The sequence below is a fragment of the Rhinolophus ferrumequinum genome, chromosome 2 (assembly GCF_004115265.2).
Source record: "Rhinolophus ferrumequinum isolate MPI-CBG mRhiFer1 chromosome 2, mRhiFer1_v1.p, whole genome shotgun sequence".
In the NCBI taxonomy this organism is placed as follows: Eukaryota; Metazoa; Chordata; class Mammalia; order Chiroptera; family Rhinolophidae; genus Rhinolophus; species Rhinolophus ferrumequinum.
In genome coordinates, this window is record NC_046285.1 from 97,784,108 (window position 1) to 97,806,355 (window position 22,248).

At 42.7% G+C, this 22,248-nt stretch overlaps 1 protein-coding gene across 2 annotated transcripts in view; it reads right to left on the bottom strand.

Annotated features, from left to right (window-relative positions):
• The window catches only part of TIAM1 (TIAM Rac1 associated GEF 1), a 191,370-nt gene extending 177,106 nt beyond the window's left edge, over positions 1-14,264 (bottom strand). Inside the window, exon 1 of one of the 2 annotated variants that reach the window (XM_033121186.1) lies at positions 14,115-14,264. The gene's annotated coding sequence lies outside the window, so the exon portion shown is untranslated. Of the gene's footprint in view, positions 1-4,688; positions 5,008-14,114 lie in introns of those variants that run through there. The other variant, XM_033121204.1, reaches the window with a different exon arrangement.
• Between the last annotated feature and the right edge of the window lie 7,984 nt (positions 14,265-22,248).

Consider the following 22,248-nt stretch of genomic DNA (forward strand, 5'->3'; position numbering starts at 1 on the left):
GAGTGGTGATTTCAAAAAAGCAAAAGACAACCTGCAAGGACAAGCACTGAAAGTTCTAGGACAATCTTTGTAATTGCTCACTTCCATGTTAACGTGCCCCACGCCCATAGGCCCCCTGATGAGTCCCCATGGAAAGGTAACAGGATCAAGGTAGGCTCTGACCATTTCTGATCCCCAGGCCACTGTACAGCACTGTCAAAGCCCAACTTCTCCCCAACCACGCCCAAATCTAGTGAGTGTGGAGTCTACCAAAGGAATCAATTCACCAACAACTGCATCTTTAGTACCGACAGCACTGGTAGGATTCATGGTCAGAAGGAAGAAAACAGGAACTTGAAACAGGAACTTTCACAGCTATGAAGCCACCAGGGAAAATCCCCGTTCTTATCATATCCCTATTCTCTGAATATCAGAGCCTCGTGCTTGATAGGGATTCTCCATGTTGCCCACCAACTGCAAAGGACTTTGTAAAGTAAGTCAGAAGACGACATTTTACTGGAGGCCATGAAGAGAATTCACAGCTGTTTCCTCAACTTTGGCTTGTATGTTGTTCTTGTTTTAAAATAGACTTGATTTTATAGAGTACTTTAAGGCTCCCAGCAAATTGAGCATAAAGTACAGCTAGTTCTCACGTGCCCTCTGCCCCCATGCATGCACAGCCTCCCCCATTATCAACGTCCTTCAAAGAGTGGTGCATTTGTAACAATCAATGAACAGAAGACACTGACGTCATCATCACCCAAAAGTCATAGTTTACATTAGGGAACACACGTGGCGTTGTACATTCTATAGGTTTTGACAAACGTATTAAGGACATCTGCATATGTCTACCATTATAATTATCATACAGAATATATTCACTACCTAAAATCCATGCTCACCTAGTCAGCCTTCCCTCCCCATGAACCCCTGGCGACACTGATCCTTTTACTGTCTCCATAGTTTTTTTGTTTTGTTTTGTTTTTTTGCCTTTTCCAGCATGTCATATAGTTGAAATCATACAGTATGCAGCATTTTGGGGTTGCTTCTTTCACTCGTACATTTAAGGTTCCTTCCATGTCTTTTTATGGCTTGATTGCTCATTTCCTTTTAGCTGAATAATATTCCTCTGTCTGGATCATCATAGATTGATTACTTATCCATTCATCTGCTGAAACACATCTTGGTTGCTTCCAAGTTGTGGCATTTATAAATAAAGCTTCTATAGATTTCAGTATACAAGCTTTTGTATAGATATTTATATGTTTTTAACAGCACCTTAGAGAATAAAAAGGATACCAAGAAAAATGTGAAGCATGACTTTAGTGAGCTGAAAACAAAACAGGCTTCAGACTCCTGAGGAAAGCCCTGCATTCTAAGAACATTTTTGAGAAACTGGATTTGACAAAGAAGTCTGGTTTTAGTTTTGTACACACACAAATCCATTTCTAACACTATGTTTTTTTCCCCAAGTACTTCAAGTGGATTTATAAATGATGAAACTTAAAACAAGTTTTGAATATTTTATTTTGTCTCTATTCATAAAATCTGTGGGATTTTGTTGCCAATGCCATTACACTTAGCCCATTTTTCTCGAATGGTACCACTAGCCAGTGAGTTCTACTAAGGGATCCACCACGTCTGCCATATCCATGCCTGAGTACCATAAGCCTCTCGCTGAATACAGCACACAGGAGGTACTAAAAAACTGCTGACTGGTGAATATATTTCAAACATTCAACCAAGTATTCGACCCATATTTAGACAAATTTTAAAACAAAGTTCCATAAAACGGCCTGGACACAGGTAAAGAAATAAATTAGGAAAGTAAGCATACATTCAGCCAATTATGTCAAAAATCTACACAGTAATTATTAAGCAAAAACCAGAGAAACATGGCATCTTAAGTGAGGTAGATATATGTCTTAGAAAAGAGAAATGAGGATCTCACCACATCAAAACACAAACCAAAGGTCCTTTTGCCCAAAACTGCTCAAAGGAATACCAGCCACAACAACTCTCAGGAAAAATGGGAGGAATGGTGACGTCTGAGAGCCCCAACATATTTTAACACATGATACATCAAAAGAAACCATGATTTCTAATATCAAAATTCATTCTCAGCAATTTCTGAAATCAAAATTCATTCCTAACATGAAAGACCCCATACCATCAAGCTACTCGGGACGAGTCCCCCACCCCCCAAAGAGTACCTACCACACCAGCTTTAACAACTCAAATCAAACCACAAGGCATCTTAGAAGGCCTTCCACGTTACATCTGTAAATGTAGACATTTACAAACTGCCTACCCAAAGCTGACATTTTGCAGATGAGTTTCCCACAACCTGTATTTATCACACTCAAAGTTTTCCTGAGTATTCATACCCACTTCCATTTGTGAAATAAATAAAGAGAGGGCTGGAGAGGAGGGCAGACGGATAGAGAGGGGACACCCACACTTGAAGGATTTCAATGTGGTTTCAAATTATAGACAGTTCCCAACTTATGATGGTTCAACTGATGATTTTTCAACTTACAGTGGTGCAGAACGGATAGGCACACTAAATCACCTGAGATAGTCAACACTTTATTACGAAATAGACTTCGTGTTAGATGATTTTATCCAACTGTAGGCTAATGCAAGGGTTCTGAGCACAACTAAGGCAGGCTAGGCTAACCTATGATGCTCAGTAGGTTAGGTGCAGTAAAGGTACTTTGGACTGACGGCCTTTTCAACTTCCAATGTGTTTATGGGGATGCAGCCCCATTACAACACGAGGAACTTCGGTGTACAAATCAGGGGCAGGCACTCCGAATTTAAATGCCACCTCAATGTGCTCTTGAGAAGAGGAGAATATTGAACATTCAAATCTGCTTTTTGCTTTTTTTCAGCTGTGAGGTCCCAGTGAAAACGTAATCCATGTATGATGGATCCAATTACTGAGAAAAAACAAGTAGGCATTGCCACGCTTCCTTTACCCAGCTAGCAACAAAATGGTGTGTTTTCCCATTTTGTTTAATTTCTCTACTGCTGAAAATTACTTCCAGATCCTATCTTTTCTTTAGTTTCCATTTACATCCTACATGAAACCCGCTACTCCTGAAGTAAAAAGGAAAGAAAGAAAACAAAACACAACCAGAAGATAACACAGTGTTTTAAACATGACACCAAAAATATAAAATGCAGCCACAGGATCTGGGTTTCAAACATGTTTAAATAAATAATGCAGTAATATCAAGCTAAAAGTCTTGATACATAATAGCCCTATTTCAGGCTCTGAGTACCATATAGTGAGAAAATTCTGTACATCACAGGACCCTGAGGATGTAATTTGCTGCCCTAAGCAATTGGCTCACCTAACATCAGAGTTAGGATACTCAAGTCACGCATTTGAGTCTCTGAAGTTCTAGCTCAGTGCTTTTCTCTCCTCCATATTTTATTAAATAAACACTAACCAGCAAATAATGATATGCATTTTTGTTTAAAATACAAATGATGGAACTTGCAATAAATACCCTTCCTCACCTAATTAAAAAAAGAACCATTTGCCTAAAGAGAACAAGCACTGTGCCCTAGCAGGAGACGATTTCTAGCAGTATCAACACTGACACTGGAGCCACCCAGAGAAAACCTACAGAACCACCATCAAGGTAATAAAACTCCCACACTCATATTCACGCTATTTATATGATCATTAAAATCACCCTCCAAGGGGCTACAAAAAGTCAGTTAGATCTTTTCATGACTAAAAGGCCTATCAGACATCGGCACAAACAAGATTCCTCTGAACACTGAACAGTGAAGCAGAAGCAATAAGTGCTCCCATTGGCTGTCTGCCCCTGATTCTCACAACTCTGATAAAGAACTGAATACTGTAGATGTACTGACTTCGCCAGCAACACAGGAAATTCAGAAATCAGAAGGACCACAGAGGCGGGGGGTATCAGGAGTGCAGGCTGCCCGGGTATCCACCTGGATTTGCCACGCACTAGCTGTGTCACCTTTACTTCTCTCTGCCTCAGTTTCTTCTGCTTTAAAGCTAGAATAATAGTTCCTCGGGTTGTTGGGAACAGTAAATATATTAACATATGTTAAGCATTTAGAGCTGTGCCAGGCTGAGAATAAGCTCCTAATAAGTAACAGAAATCAGAAATAATATTGTTAATAATTTTCCTGATCATTCCACCATTGAATGGACTTGTCCTGACCCTTCAAATTTACCCAACTTCTAGTTGATACCTCTCATTTGGCCCCTGTGAATTTTTCAATGGCATTATCTTTTCTTCCCTTGTCCACTGTCACCTCGAGGGAGTGTGAGCTGGGTGTCACAGCTCATTGAATCCTCTGAAGACACTTCCAAAGACTGCACCCACAGCTACCCAATGAATGACTTAACTGAAAACATTCAATGAACTAACTAATCCTCCTCCACCCTCCCAACCAATATGAAGCCTAGTAATTAGATGCCACTCTATTAACCTGAACACATTACCTTAACTTGCTTTGTTGGGACTTCTGTAAATGCATTAAACAAAGAAATAGCAAACACTTATCACCCAGAGAGTAGAATAGGTAAAGCTTTCAATCAACCTTCGGGGCTTTTGGCTTTTCACTTTGATCAGACTCCCTGCTTGGTTTACATGTGGGCGACTGCTATTACCCTCTAAAACGAAAACCACAAAAAAAACACACTTGATCATACATACTGTCAACTCTTGATTTTTCTTTCAGGTGTGATTCTGCAGCCTCACATCCTTTCCGTCTGGGCACTGTTCTTCATTACTGTACCTCCTATTTCTATCAAAGCCTTCAGTCCCCATTACACAGATTGATGCTATTTGACCAGCAAAGAGTCCTGCTGATAAAGGCCCCCACTGCTCTATCTCAATTTTCCCAGGATTTCAGGTACTTTCATCTGAGCCTCCAGCAAAGACAACCCAGGTCTCTGGAATTAAATATTTTCTAGGTCTGACAATAAATTATCTGCAATTCCATCACTCCCTTCCACCAATTTTTTTCACCCCCTCGCTCCCCACAGTGCACTCACGTTCCCACAATAAAACTAAACACTACCCAGCATCAATTAGGAACAGAGAGAAAAGGCTGTGCTTTGAGCCGACTGGCTTTTTTCCAAGCTAAACACACTTATGTAAACCCAACTCCATTACTGCCCCAGCCTGCATATGTACCAGGGGCACCCTGCTTTTCCGCGTTAAGCTTTTGTTTACCCACTGTCAAGTGGGTATTTCCCAGTCAGCCTCTCCTCCTGTGGTGACTGGCTGCAAGCACCCTTACCCCCCACCCAGGCACCAAATGTGACATCAAAGGAGCTCCCAGAGTGGCCATCTGTCCCTGCCATGCCAATGTTTATGCAATATGGGCAGGAGAGAGAGAAAGGCTACAGGGTGTCCTGCTGTATTAGACTCAAGGCACCAGCATTCAGCTCGCAGAACAAGACAGTGACCAAAACTCCTGAGTCTAGCTGGAGAGGTTCCCTCTTCTTAAAAAGAAGACAAAACTACTTAACTTTCCTGAGTGTGTCCAAAGAACGGGCTTGATATGTTTCACCTGTGGATGAGCGTCTAAAAATAAAGTCAGAGCTTTCAAATATTAGACACCCCACCCAAAAAAAGTCCCACCTAAACATGCTATTTCAGGCAATATTGACTTTAACAAATTCATGATCAGTGAAGTGCCCAGGGGAACTGATTATGGTGGAAACGGCATAGATCAGAAACGCCCGCCAGAGTCTCAGAATTCTAGAGTTAATAGGACCCTCAGAATTATCTGAACTCCCCTGCTTATGTCTGGAATGGAAGGTCAAGACACATGGGAATTGTCATGAGTTTAGAAGTCAGATAAAACACACTTCAAATCCAGGGTCACCACCATCATGTTGTGATTTTAATTAAGTCACGTGGGTACTATCAGCTGGACTTGGAGAGGAGAATACACACATCCAGGATGGTTGTGAGGTCCGGTCATTTACTCTGTTAGAGAGCACTTAGCAGAATGCCGGGCACACAGTAGGAACTCTGTGTATGCAGGCTCTTTTCCTTTGCATCTTCTCTTCCAGCCTAGCCCTCGTTAGAGACCTTCACTATGGACACACCCAGGAGGCAAAGTCTGTCCAAATCAGCCGAAGTGGAGAGGTCACTGGACTGGTTGGCTGGCCATCAGCTAAAACTCAACACATTAAGTTTGCTGAGGGACATCTCTGTTATCTTTCAAATGAGGGTAAAGGGGGCTTTGACATGTTTCACTGACCACTTGCATGAACGTCAAACCATGTCCCAAGTATTGGACGAGAATCCACATTATTCATCACATAAATCTGCTCCAATTCCCCTGGAGAGACAATGGCTAGCCTCCGTGCTGGAAGCCAAGAAATGATACATCCACTCTGTGATTCTACCCGAACAGCTGCAGTGTGAAAACGCACAGCCAGAGTCACACAAAGATGGGCTGGTGATTTTAAAATTCATCCCTTGCTTATTTTTTTTCAATTTTGCTCCTTAACCTCCTTACTGCCCTTCCTTCAGAACCCAGAAACAACTGTGGCCTTTCTTTGGACAGACAGCTTTGACCAGGTTGTGATTAATCCCAAAAGAATCAGATCAGTAAGCACCTATTCTGCGGGTCAGGACACACACTCACAACTCTTAAGGATTTACGTTCAGGTTGGGAGGAGGGACAATACAAAAGGCAACATGTGAGGGGAAAATACACATTCTGGGGGGATAAATGAGAGTAGGCTGGGATAGACTGGAAAGGCAGCAAGGTGGAGGTCGGCTTTCGTTGACTCTGAAGGAAAGCCGGTGGAGTCAGGACTCCGAAAGGCTGACCAGGGCACAGTGCGAGGGCACCGGATCGGACAGCCACTCATTAAGTAAGCATTTAACACCCCATGGCAGTGACTATAATCCATGCTGAGGCACATACACAGCAAAGGGCGAGCAGCCCGCCTTGGAGAAACACGGGAGCATTCGGGTTCAGAGCAGAGACCTTGGAGCCGGGCGACCCAGGTTCGAATCCTAGCTCTCCCACTTTCTAACTCTGTTGCCTTGAACAAGTAATATTTATATTTAAGCAGAGATGAATATTCATGTTTAAGTTATTTATTAGGAAGCGTTTCCAAAGAAAACCAGTTGGCGAGTTGGAGAACAAAGCCACAGGGGCTCCCTGGAGACAGGACAGGAGAACTCAAGAGTTGTCCCCAATACATGAGCCCTTCTAATGGTTCGCCCTGGATGAGGGCTGCCCTGGGGGTACAGGGATTCCTTGGTCAAAGATGAGGACCAACCCCTGGGGGCAGCCCTGCAACACAGAGGAGTGGTTGCTGGCTGCCTAGGAGTAAAAACAGGTGGGAGGAGCTAATTAATATGAAGCAAAGGTAAAGTTGATCCAAAGGGACAGGGGCAGAGCAGGGACAACATGTGCTGCTAAGGGTTAACTGTTGCTTTTATTGTTACTGCACTATTCTCATTTATAGTCTTTGTATCGCTTAAAAAGGCAAATAACAGAATTATGACAATATAATGTGATGCAAATACGGAAAGAGAGGTCTCCAGGCTGCTGTGTACACTACACGCAGAAAAAGGAGTGGTTAAGCCTGTCCTTCTGGATTCAGGCCACCAGGAGCGACAGGAAAGACTAGAGGAACAAGTCACAGCAGGATCTGCAGAGCAGGGCCCGGAACACTGGGTGGGAAACTCAGAGCGGCAGGGATCCGAATGCAGCATCCAGCAGCCGCTACAGAAAACAGTACGAAGGTTCCTCAAAACATTAAAAATAAAACTTCCAAAAGATCCAGCAATCTCACTTCCGAGTATTTTTCATCCGAAAGAAACCAAAGCATATCTCAAAGAGATTTAAGCACTCCCACGTCCACGGCAGCCCTACTCACAGTAGCCAAATGTAGAAACCACCTAGCTATCTAATGACAGATGAATGGAAAAAAATATCACATTTTTACAAATCTATAGATTGGAATATTATTCAGCCTCAGAAAAGAAGGAAATCCTACAATATGCCACATTGTGGATGAACCTTGAGAACATTACGTTATGTGAAATAAGGCAGTCACAGAAAGACAGATGCTGGATGATTCCACTTATAAATATCTAAAATAGTCAAACTCATGGAAGCGAAGACTAGAAGGATGGTTGCCAGGCGCTGGAGGAAGGGGGAAGTGGGGAGCTGCTAATCACTGGTTTCAAAATTTCAGTTATGCCTGATGAGTATGTTTTAGAGATCTACTGAAAAAAGAAGTGTGCCCGTACTTAAGAATACTGTATTGTACATTTAATACTCTGTTACGAGGGGAGATCTCATATTAAGTGTTCTTACTACAGTAAAACTTTTAAAAAGTGAAATAAAATTGCAGGGATCACACCTGAGGAAGCATCTGTGATTCTGCCTCTCCATCGAGTGAGCAGTCGCACGGTTTGTGTAAATTCAGGACCAACCAGCATATTGCCAAACCTGATCAATGCTGAACGGGGCAGTATTATTTTACCAACTAACAAGGCTCGGGTGGGTTTAGGAAGGCAAACTGGAAAAGAACAATCACAACTTTGTATAGTCATAAAGCCCCTTTTGGTCTACATCATTTTCCCCCTGTGAAGTGAATGGGGATTGCACAGCATACGTGTCACTGTCCCCACTGGGCAGAAGGGAAACGGAAGCGCACACAGCCCTTTCTGCAGGACTTCCCTAGAAGAGCCTCGTGCCACACACAGGAGGTAGGAAGGTGTCTTCGCAGCGTATTTCTTCCCCAGAGTGCCTGTGCGTGTTACACGTTTACCACTTGATCCTTCCAGTGGGAAGCTCCTGGCCTATCCTGCCATGAAGTCATCCCACACGAGCACAGCAGTGAAGCCCACGAGAAATATTCCACTTTAACCCAACTTTGCAGTTTAGAGGAAGGCTCACCTCTCTCTTTCTCAAAAGTAACGGGATCTCCTGTCCATAGCCCCAGGAAAAGCCCTTTCTGATAGCCAGTTTCCCCTGCGGCAGTCGGGATCAATTCCTTCTTCCCCTTTCCTGGTATGGTGAGGGCAGGCAACAGAGACGCTGGGAAGACTCAAGGTCTCAGAAGGAAACACCGCAAGTGAGAGATGGTTCACAGGGCTGACCGAGCTCACCTGTCAGCGGTCCCTGACATGGGGTACACCGCCACACCTCTTCATCAAGTTCCAAAGACTGGCTTGTCCATGGGAACGACCCAGCAAGAACGGGACCCTAAGCATCAGAAGCTTCCCAGGAAATCAAGTTCAAAGCCGCCGATGGTGAGTGGAGAGGATCAGCAACCCCTCTTCCCACTAAAACAATAGTCATAAATAATGAACATCCTGGAACAGGAGGATTTGGGCAGGATCCTTAGGCAATAGGACTTAAAAAGCCCGAATCCTCAGGTCCCAGCCTTCTGCAAACAGCCCACTTACCCCATCCCAATCAGAAGAGGCTTCTCAGCATCTCCCAATGTGCCGTGCGCAGGGGCTGCTCACCTCCTAGGTGACAGACTAGGGTTCAAAGGGTCCCACCCCATGGTACCAACCCTCCTCCTTCTCCTGGCTTTCGGATCTAGAAAGGTGGGGCCACAGTGGTTCTACCTACAAGAGCAGACATAGGAAAATAATGGGTTTTGCGCTCCTTTTTTACATCCCTCCAGAAGTTCCAAGACCATCCTCTGAAACAGTAACAAGATAACACAGGGAAAGTACTTGATATGTGGTAGACACTCCATAAATTGGAATTTAGTATTAGTATTTTAATCATTGAAGAAACATGTACCAGGCCCTTAATCAGCTATGGCTTTGTAGAAAGCAGCCTGGCCATACTTATGCTCGCCCACCAAAACCTCGTAATTTGGGGCGGTCAGAATTCTCTAACAGTAGAACGTACGATTCCAAGGTATGGCGCGAGGAGCTCTGCTTCAGCACGAGATTTCACGAATCGATCCCATATCATGAAACAAGGACAGCTTTCCAAAAGTGATGATCTCTCCCCCAAAAGTTTTCCCAATGAATGCCATGCCGATACTTGTTTTCAAGCAACAGAATCCAAATAAACTGGAGAAGCAGTGTTGCAAAACACTTATGAAGACTATACGCCTCCTTGTTCTCCGCTCTCAGAAAAACACCAACTAGAACAAACAGCAGCGGGGCTGGTCCTCAGCACCCCAGGTCACAGCAGACCGGCCAGATGAAGGGCAGCTAGTCGACCTGACCTGAGGTCTTCAAAAATAATGCCACGGCTGAGGCCGACTCACTACACAAGATGTAAACCAACACGCTCCTTGGGCAGAGCAATCCCTTCCTATCCCTACCTAGTTCAGCCCTTTGCAACATTAAATATCTACATAAATACTACTAATTATGCCATCTATTCCCCAGGACCTTTTCAATTGACAAACCCCAGGGAGAACAAATGGCTTACAGTTGGGTGACTTCAATAATGCTAGATGTTTGACAGCGTTCAACGTTTTATTATAACGTTGATGAGATGCCACGGGAGCCTAACTGTTGTTATATCAATTAGCCTACGGTAAAACTGGTTTTGTTATACAACACTTAAAGTCACAGAATCTATCCAGGACATGAAGTGAGGACTTACTGTGTTCCTTTGTGGAGAAATATTAACCCGCCAACCTCCTCCCCACCACACTTTTCATTTCCCTGCTTGGTGAGGAGCTGAGCCACAGCATTAATCACCCCACACTTCCCCCACAAGTCTGAGGAACTCTAAGCTCCGAAAAACATTCTCAGTACAACAGGCGATACAAAATTGATATGGTAATCAGCCCCATCTATCTCCCATTTAATTCTGAAGTAACTAAATTTAACAAACTTTGCCTTCATAGAAGCAACCCCACTGACTTACATTCCAGTCTCTGCCAGGCTTTGAGCTTTGTACCCATTTCATTTCTACCCTATAGATAGAAGAAGAAAAAAAAAGGAAGGGAGGGAGGGAGGGAGGGGGTAAAGGAGGGCAGAAGGGAGGGAAGATCCCTCCTTTGAGCAGTGAGACCCTGAGCAGGTGAGATGAAGCAAAGAAAAAAAATCACAGGGAAGTTGGAGGGGAAGATAGATAGCCAGCTTACCACCAATCAACTAGGTAGGATAAGATGAAAATATTGAAAATATGGAAAGTGAACCTGATAACCGCAACTGCCTTCAAAAAAGAGAGAACAAATGGGAGAAGTGTTTTGTTTTGTTTTTTGTTTTAATTCCATCGCAGTAACTTTTCACATTTCTGGAAGGAAATCACTAAGAGAGGCTGTGAGGTTGGAAGTATGACAAGAAAGGGTAGAATGAGAAAACACTCAACGTACTACAATTTATTAAGGACCTACTTTGTAAGATATGAGATAGGTGCTTTACATGAATAGTCATAGAAAACTCACAACAGTTCCCACCAAAGCAGTTTTCCTTATTTTCATCTCACAGAAGGGAAAATGAATGCTCAGAGAGGTTAGGCAATTTTCCTAAGGCCACACAGCTAAAAGTGTCAGAGCAGTTCAAATCCAGATCTTTCTGACTCCGAAGTTCTTGCTCTTATACTGCGACATTCTCAAAGATTTTCTGAGAAAACTTTTAAAATGCCAAGACTCGTACATTAAATACAAACCAAAATAAAATGTTCTTCCTCAGTTGTTAACAGCAAATTTGCTCTGCTCTGGTACAAAAATATATCTATATTGTCAAGTGGGTTGAAAGCACCTATAATTCACATTAAATTACCAGCAAGTCTCATGCGCATTCTAGTTAGTAGTTTCCAGAACAATATCCCAGGGGTGCCCCAGTGAATACAAAACCCACCTTAGGACCATTTGATTCAATATGTATGATACTCAAGAACACAAGGTATGTTTTAATAAAACTGAAAAGCATTATGTCAAAGACACAAAAAGATACACACATACTGCCTTTCTCCTTACAGCTAGGAGACAGTCACTTAGTTTTAAAGGCCCTTAAAATCTTTTTTGACAGAGTTCCACAGGGCAGAATTTGTTAAATGCCTGTAAACTTAAGAGAGGAGGTAGTGTTTGTTTATGCTTCATTTAAAATACAAACAAAAACCAAAGTTGGTTTTTTCAAAAGACCAATAAAATTGATAATACTTTAGCAAGACTGATCAAGAAGGGAAAAGGCACAAATGATCAATGCCAGGAATGAAAAAGTAAACATTTTTACAGATGCTATAGCTTTTAAAAATATTACCAAAGGCATTACGTGCAACTTTATACCAATAAATTAAAAAATATACATGAGATGGGGAAATTCCTTGTTTTAGTTGCAAAAAAATCATTTTAATGGCCCTATTTCTATTAAATTAAATCTGCACTTAAAACAATTACAAACAGCCAGAGTCAACCAGGTTGTTTATGGGAGAGGTAAGGGGATCCTAAGGAAAAAACAATGATACACAGAAATTGTAACATCTGCAAGGTAATAAGGTAGAATTAACCCCATTTCAAATGTCTGCATGATGATGTCCTCTAACAGTCCCATGTGACAATGTCTAGAAACCTTTATGAATAACACATTCCCCTTCTCTAGCTGAGGATTATTGTTCCATAAAGTCCAAGAACAAGGGCATATTAGTCAGTTTCACCAGCACTATCACGAGACCCAGTTTGGTTACCTTTCCTGATAAGTGAACTGCTAAAGGCTCCTTAGGGAGGGGGATTCAGTATCAAATTCATGTTCTTTCTTAAGCCAACAATGAGGCTAAACCTGCTCCAGCAGTTATGACAGCCTGGACCAAGCAACCTATGCTTTCCTGGGGCGAGTCCAGTTTGGTTTAAAAGTCATTTCATTTTACTTCTGTATTGTTGACTTCAGGGAAGCTAGAGGGTGAAAACAAACTAAAGAAAACTGTGACCACAGCAACCATGTCCTGTCCCTTGAACCCCAAAGCTCAGGGGGAAGGTGCGCCTCGGAAGCCAGAGGGTTCGATTCTGGCAGTAGGAGAACCACGGAATCAGCCAACACCCTTCTGATCTCCCCCACCCCAGAAGGGGGAGAAACACTTGTAAAATTAAATTTGGTTTTCTGTAAGTATAGTAAGAGCCAGGTATTTCTTTACCTTCGTTTCTTGCCCTAAGAGTAAGACAATTCTCTAGAAATTCTTATGAAAGATAAGCTCACCACACAGACAGACAGACACACACACACACACAGACACACACACACACACCTCCAACTGCTCTGTACTAACCTGTTGATCAGATATAAAATAGGTGACACAGGTAGGTAAGAGTTAACCCAAAAGCCTCCTTCTGACCCCCACACACTGACCAAATACCACACCTGCCCAAGGAAAGCGCCTTTGAGGGGCTCGAAATAGAGCCTAAAGAATGTTTGCAAGAAACTTTACCTTTGGCCAAGTTTCTCCTTTGCTGGGACTTAAGAAGTGTCCTTCGCAATGATTCCAACCCCAGGGCCACCCTCCACCCAAACTTCCCCTCCCCGCCCCACCCGAAATTGACGTAGGCAATCAATGTGAAGATAAACCTGCTTCCATAGAGAGACATTTTCAAAAAAGTTCCACATAACTAACACTTCACTAGCCAGGAGGCCTGCGGTGAACTATCTTAATCAGACACAAAATGACTGAGAAACCAGAGACGTCGGATGCCGCACTCCGGAACTCCCATCCAGGAGCCTGCCGGCGCCACGGCTTCAGAATGTTCCTTCGCAAATTCTTCTCCCTTGAATCCCAAGCCTTTCGTGGGGTTCGTTTACAAGGACATTAACCTGTAATTACGGAACGCGCAGCAGGACAGCCAGGGACAGGACGCATCTTTGGGGGTAACGTGATCCCCCGTCTCCCGCGCGCTCCCGAGTCTCCTACAATCCTTAGTTACAGCAGGCGCAGGGGTAGAAAGGTGAAGCGCTTTCACAGCCCGAACCCCTTTACCAGGGAGCCAGAACCCATGTGGGCGGGGAGCCCATCGCTGCTCCGGGCAGGGGGCTCCACTGCACAGGTCCCCGCCCCGTCGCAGCTGCTGAGCCCCGGGCTCCCATCCCGCCTCTCCACGTCCAGAGCCACCTAAGGCTGCTTGCCTGCACCGCCCAACACAAAGAAATTCGCCGGTGGAACGAATATTTTAAATCAACGCTCACCACTGCTCCGCGAGGCACACATGCTTCTCCCGTCTTGCTTCACATCTCAAACTTCCAGTAACAGAAATGAGGAAACGGCAGCCTTCCCCCGGCTTCTGGCAGCGGGCGTGGGCGTAACTTGTGAAGTTTCGTGCTGTGATGAATCTGGTCATTTGGGTGTGTTGGGGAGGGTTCGTCGCTCCTCCCCTCCCACCGTCGCCTCCCTGCTCTCCGCCTCCTTCTCCAATGTAATTCTCCCCTTTGGCTTTGGCCGCGCCAAAAACTCAGGCCGGCTGTCATTCAGAATCAAGGCGCTCTGCGCCTCGCATCCCTACGGGAAATTTCTTCCTAACAGGACTTACGCATTTTACAGATGAACCTGGTCGCCAGCAGAAAGCATAACTTCCTGTCAAATTTTTTTTTCGTCAGCACGTGCAAGAAGGCTATCTTTCTTTTGGTTATCTTTCCTTTAAAATGTATTATCACACATTTTATTATATTTAAAAAATATATTTGAAAATAACATAATGACACCCCCCAGTACCCACCATGCCGCATAAAAATTAAAATTACCAACGCCTTTGAAGCCATCTATAAGCTTCTCCCTGGAATATACCCTACTTTCCTTCCTCCTAGAAATTTTAACTGCTGTAAATTTGATTTCCCACAAGCAATTTTGTATCACAGTTTCTAAAAATTCTAAGGACACGAGCTCACTTCAAGTCCACCCAAAAGCAACCTAATGAGCATTCTCCTTTTGGGATTGACCTTGAGTCTCAAAAAATCGTTTCATTAAATAAAACTTAAAATGACCACACCTTAAATGAAATCTCAGGTGGCTAAAGAAAATGAAAGAAATCACAATATAAGAAAATAGAGATCTAGAATGACAAGCGGAGGCCATATCTGAACGTTGAAGCATTCATGGATGAAATTGATAAAAAGCATTATCATTCTCCAAGGTTAATAACAGCTGTGTCGAAGGTCAAGAATACTGACCCACACTGCAAGGGGCTTTCCTCAAAGATGCAGGCTACAGAAACAGAAACACAACATTCAGTAACGAAGTCCTAGTTACTCTAATGCCTGTCAGAGTTATAGGCTGGAAGCAATACTCAGAAAAGGGGACTTTCAAGATAATAATTATAAAAATCAAAATGGTGGAAAAGAAACTATGATACATTCAAAATTGACTCAAATATACAGAGGGTGCCAAAAAAATGTACACACATTTTAAGAAAGTAAAAAAAACTGCATTAAAATTGTAATACTCAATATATACTGCTAACAAAAGATGAATACAAGTCATGTGTATACATTTTTTTGGCACCCCCTGCATATTCACATATAGATATATAAACATGAAGAAGTAGATGCCTGGTTCATCTTCATATTCCTGGTACCTTGCATAGAGGCTGCTAACATAAGTAGAAATTTAATAACTATTTGGTAAATGAATGAAACAAATGAACCAAAAAATGCCCATGAAGACTTCTGAAGGAGCAGGGAGTGTTCAGATAAAGCAGTGGTCCTTCACAGGAGGTGACTGTGCCCCCCTGGGAACACTTGGCAATATCTGGAGACATTTTCGGTTGTCACAACACTGACATCTAGTAAGGAGAAGTCAGGGATGCCACGAAACATCCCCAAATGTACGGGAAAGCCCCAAAGAATCATCTCGCCTAAAAGGCCAACAGTACTGCTAGTGAGAAATCCTGAGATAGAGGTCTTATTATCAACTCACTTAACTGATATATTTTATGTACGATCATCAACATTATGAAGTGACACTCCAGGGATATAAAAAACTGTGGAATGGCATGTCTCCTTTCCACTGTGCGGCATTTGATGGCTGGGACCATCTGTGTGGGCTCAGGAGAAAGTGGGCGCTGCAGTCCAAGCACCTAAGCATTTAGTGATTTGGGGCACGGTCTCAGGGCCATGCAACTCACTAAGCTAAAGACTTATGTTGAATGTGGATGAAAATGAACAGGCGGGGGTTAGGAGGAGGATGACGCAGACCCAGAGTATCAGCTATAGAATCACAGAGAGCACAGTTGGGGGAACAAGGCAAAGCGTGCAGATGTGAAAGATACACAGACAAAGGCAGGCTTATCACCGCCACATTAGTCATTCCTCCTTTGACAATCATCAGCTGGAGACACTCCACTGAGAACAGGAAAGATGTTTAATCTCATTACAGCTTATCGAAAAGAAAGTTACAAACCACTTACCGGAAAAAGAATGCAAGCTCTACACAGTCAGACAGGCAGGGTGAAGGCCTTACAAAGTGAATATATCTTTTCTATAGGTTATCTGATTGTATCATTACTTAAGAAGTCTTGCCTTTAACTGGAATGGCATAAATGAACCAAAGAATCTTTATTTTTCTTGTTTCTGATATTACTTAATTTCTGCTGGGGTGAAGGGAGAGGGGTTTTATTGCTGTTGTGCAGTGTTTCTCAGGAGGGGGACAGGGAACAGTGGGTTTGCACATCTTAAATCCTCTTGAAGCCTAATAGGTGGTAGGTACTTGATAAACACCATGTTGGGTTGAACTAAATGAGTCCCAATCTCAAAGCCCATTTCTCAGGCATTGAAAATAAAAAGTCCCCCATGGTTGCTTCTGGAGGAGTCCCCTGGGCACCTTCAGTGAAGAGTCTGAACAACCTATGAGCACATATATAACCTGTTGGTTTCATTCAGTGTCTGACAGATTTCAAAAAGCCTGACACAAGGAAAAAGGGCTGACTTGACACAGGTAAAAGCCCACCAAAGTCAGAACCCAAGATGTCCCTAGGGAGTGGCCACCAGCCTCACAGAGGAAGTCTCTTTGCGCCAAAGCATTTATTTTCATAGCCAAGCTACGGGTCCCCTCCACACACCCCTAGACAGTAGGTGGTAAGGAAGACTCTGTCCCTCATTAAGTCACAGCTTCTTAACCTGTGGTTTTGAATGCCACTAGTTTTGCTTTGCAAAAGCCATACACATTTAGGACAGGAAAACGTGACCACAGTTATAAGTCTGACCAATAGCAATAAATTCATGTGTGAATGGACAGTATTTCTGTTGCAAAGAAATGCTACCAGTAGAGGGAGCACAGTTGACTTTTGTTTTTAACAATTTCCCAAGATGGGAATAAATCTGGGGTTGATGTTATACGATACGTGTAACAAAAATAATCACGTTACCACAGATGAAAAGACTCATGTAAAAATATTTTGGAAAACTATAAGCCACGACACGCTTATCAGGTATTTGTACTGTGAATGGATGTTTACACAAGAACTCAAGAAAGAGACATAAGAGGACTATATACTATATATAATAAATAAATAAAGTCATGTTGGAAAACAACATTTGGTATTTAGGGGAAAAAGTCACAGAGTTAAACTTTTCTCTTTCCCTTTGTGTCAGTTAAATTGACACTCATTCACAAGAAAACTATGGAGAGTTTAAGTTTATTTTCCCCAAAGACTAATTCAATCTTTATCTTACTGTTTTATACATTAAATCTACGACAGTTGACTTCTAATACTTCTTTTAAATTATGTTCTCAATGGTACAAATGCCTTCCTTAAGCAAGAATCTTCTGGATTTCTGCTCAAGGGTCTTCAGAACCAACTTGATCAGACATCGGGGCAACGCTACCAGAAAGCCTGCAACCAGCTGAGTTGAAGGTTCTCAGGACCAAGGGAAGAAGTGATGACACCACCTGCCATCACCTATGTCTCCTAGCAACAGAGAATCATCAGCAAAGCCGGGGAGAGAGGGCGTTCTCCTCCTTGAGTTAGGTGAAGCCCAACCAGGTTGTTAATTAACACAAATCATCTGAATCCAAATAAAAAGCCGCTTCCCCAGCATCGCTGCAGATCCAAATACAAATCCCGTTAATCGTATGGTGTCACCGTGGAAATTCAGAAGCTTCTTCATGAATACATTTTGCAGTTGGCTACTGACTGATTACCAAAATCAATTTTTTACACTGGAAACTGATTAAAAGTCTCAATATGGAACCACCCCACCCACTCCATGCTCGGTGATGTGAGGATCGGCTCAGGAAAACTGACATGTTTGAAAACCCTTGAGTCAGCCCTGGATGAGGCCTTCCTTCTCTCTGAGACAAAAGCAAGGTTCATCCTTTCAGGTGAAATCTTAAAAGTGCAGGCGCTCATTAAATTTGATTTGACACAAGAATGTTTTATGATCTAAAATGAAACCTTGCGCCAACCAAACTCAGAGACATAGTTTTCTCTCTCTGAACACGAAATGCCTAACCAATGAGCAGAAGTATTCCTGAAAACTGCAGTCTGTCGAAAAGAGACCGAGAAAACTCTAAATAGCCCTTAAATACCACCTCCAGAATACACCGCAGCAACTGAGTGTGTAGCAAGGTCCACAGAATCCAGAGGTTTCAATTTCCTCAACCATTACATTATGATGTTCAAATTAATTTTCTCTTGCTTCCTGACTCTATTGTCCAATTATATGTTTCCTTGATTTTAAACGTCTCACTGCAAAAATTTACGTTTCCTTACAGAACGTTTATCTAACACTCCAAAGTCAAGAGTTGCAGGACTCACTGGTGGCCCACGTCCTTGTAACTGAAGCCAGGCTTGTAACTGGAAGGGTGAAGGGGAGGGGAGGAAGTGCAACCAGAGGATCAAGGTAACCAAAAGGCAGAGGAACAGTCCATGAACCCTTAGCACTGACTAGCAATAAACCACATGGGGCCAGATGCTGTCCTGCCCACACACACAGGGAGGCTGCCGGTTCCAAGGGCCCTGTGTGCTTGCACAAGAGGTACACGTGGTTCGTGGGGGTGAGAGCATCTGGGCTTTCACTGGTGTGGGATCTTTCAGACACCTCTCTGCTCAGCAGCAATAAACAATAATTATTATTGGCACTAAGAGGAAGATCCTGCTGAATAACTCACGGAAGACAAGAAGTCAAGTTCTAGTTTCAGTCCTGCCTTCTCCCCAAAGAATGCGTAGCCAGGACAGGATATAGTTATAAGCCTCAGTAGAGCCTCCTGAACAAGCCAGGTCAGGGAGCGTCCCATCAGGGAGGCCTCCCACGGCCATCGGCGATGCAAGGACATAACAATAAGAAGAACTTGTTCAAGTCCAGGCTCCAACAACAACCAGATGAATAACTGAGAACAAGCCATCTGGTTTCCCGTTCATCTGGCTCCTGGAAATTGAAAGAGATGCCTACTGACAATGGGGTGCATGGTAATGGGCTTTGTGCCGGGCACATGCCAAGCATTTTCCCTAAATGGTACCGGGCACTAAGCATTCAAAGACAATCTTCAATCAGGAAAGATGCCAAACCTATATCTCAAATTATGTTAGTGTTTCCAACGTTTTTGGTCTTTTCAGGTTGATCTTGCTCTTTGGGTAATGGATAAAGTGCAGTTCAGATGGCAGTTATGTACAGGACGAGAGAGTGGGGGCCCCTCTAAGATCTTGGGGTCACAGAGAGACCTCGTGAGCTTTAAGCCATCCCCAGCGAGTCCCCCTGGTGGAACAGCAACAGGTCCCCTAGAGGGTGCACAGAGTGAGGCACTCAGGCCGTGGGCTCGCACCAAATCTCACCAGTATAACAATATTTGGGCCTGTTATTCATGGGTGAGAATAGTTTTAATTTGTCTTATATTAAAATACATTGGTAATTGTCCTTTCACATTTTCCGGACTGAAACATAGTGGACAGAGCGGAGGGGAAATGAGGTAAAGCCAGGAAGGTCACACCTAGCACTATGACGAAGTGCAAAGGTGTGTTTCTAACACCTGACGCCTTCCAGTTCTTTACCAGTGACAGGCACATAATCAATTAAAATTAGGTGACTTCTAACGTCAGGAGGAACATGCTAATGAGAATCCACTTGTCTTATTTTCTCTTCCAAGAACACAGACATTAGATTTTATGGTCTCTAGGAGCAGTCAGTGCCATTTTCCCTAATATAAACAAAAATCCAACATGCAAAGATTATTTGAAATCAGGTAATATAAGAAGCCTCAAAATATTAAATTAATATTTTAAATTTAATATCTCAAAATATTAAATGACCTGAGGAAGGGCAACAGACGTATGAAGAGTCATAACCCACATAGAAAAGCACAGAACGGGAGTTTATTAATCACTCATTCATGGGAGGTCAGAAGGAATAAGTGACTTGCTCAGGCTCACGTTATAAAATAATAGTCGATTCAGCCTAGAACCCAGATCTTCATAAACAAATCTGCTGTGTGTTTCACCAACTCAATCATTGCCTCCTCAAAACACAATTCCTTAAAGTAAACATTTAATGCAGTATATACATGTATAATTTTGGGGCCCTGACACAGTACAAAGGCACATATAAATTTTTTTAAATGATACAAAATGAGCCCATCTAAAACTAACAAGGAAACCACAATAACTGGGTGAATGAGAAATTTCTTGGCTCAGCCCCAGACAAGCAAACAAGAGACTCTGAGACAGTGTTGGAAGGATGCAGGCAAGCCGGGATAGCTGAAGGCAGTCTGATTCACCAGCAGCCAGCATCCTTCCAAACAAATTACAGTGATAGGCGTGGCAAGACTGCAGGGGAAGCCTGGTGGAGACGTGGGACAAATTCATACATGCCCAAGGGGTCAAGTGGGTACTCTGGACAAAAAGACAGGGCCTCCCCCAATTACAAAAGTCCTACTCCTAGAATCCTAAGAAATTAAAATAGGTCTTTACAGATGCTGCAAAATACCATCATTTTCGCTTGTACACAAATGTTCATTGCAGCATTATTCACAATAGGCAAAAGGTGAAAACAACCCAGGTGTCCATCAGCAGATGGATGGATAACAGAATGTGATCTATCCATACAATGGAATATTACTCAGCCATTAACAGGAATGAAGTTCTGATAAACCCGATAACCTGGATGAACCTTGAGAGCATTATGCCAAGTGATTAAGTCCAACACAAAAGGAAAACCAAAGCATCACATGATTCCAGTTATATGAAGTACCTAGAATAGGCAAATTCATAGAGACAGAAAGGAAATTAGAGGTTACCAGGTGCTGAGAGAGTGGGGGAACGGGGAGTCATGGCTTAATGGTTATAGTGTTTCAGCTTGGGGCGATTAAAAAGTTTGGGACATAGTGGTGTTCATTGTACAATATTGTAAATGTACAAGGTGTGATGAAAAAAATATAGTGAATGCTTAAATAAAAAAATTTATTACAGTAGAAGACATATTACAGTAGAAGACACATTGCCATTAATCCCCCTCAAAATACTCCCCTTCACTTTGCACACACTTATCACATCATTCTTACCACTTTTTGAAGCAGTTCTGGAAGTCCTCTTTTGTGAATATCTTTAGTTGAGCTGTCATGGCTGCCTCGATATCCTCAATCAGGTGGATGAGGACACACCGTAATGCTTTTATTTAACAGAAACTGCCGTATACCAGAAGCCATGGAGGATGAAACCATTTGTCTACTTCATGTTAATGCATTGTTCGTGATCCATGATTTACACCACACTTTAAAACACATCTTCTCTCAACCGTTACTCACAGCAGATTAACTGCACCAAACAAGTTGAAATTTGTCGCACACAGTTACCATGTTTCCCCAAAAATAAGACCTAGCCACACAATCAGCTCTAATGCATCTTTTGGAGCAAAAATTAATATAAGACCTGGACTTATGTAATATAATATACACATATATATATTATATTACATTATATTGTATTATATTATATTATATTATGTTATATTAAAGCCCCGGTCTTATAGTAAAACAAGATCGGGTCTTATATTAATTTTTGCTCCAAAAGACACATTAGAGTTAATTGTCTGGCTAGGTCTTATTTTTGGGAAACATGGTACTACGGTTCAACGCGCCGCTTCCCATATTGAAGATCCCTGCCTTTCCATTGGATGGCACTTGGCAGCAGCATTCGCCGTATTTTATGATCGCAATGGAAAGCCTCCGTGTCACACATCGCTTCTAGTATACGACAATTGCTGTCAAATAAAAACATTACAGTGTGTTCTCATCCACTTTATTCATGGATCTGGCACTGTGTGACTTCTGGCTCTTTCCCAAATCAAAATGACCATGAAAGGTTAAGTGTTTTGAATCAATTCAGGACATCAAGGCAGA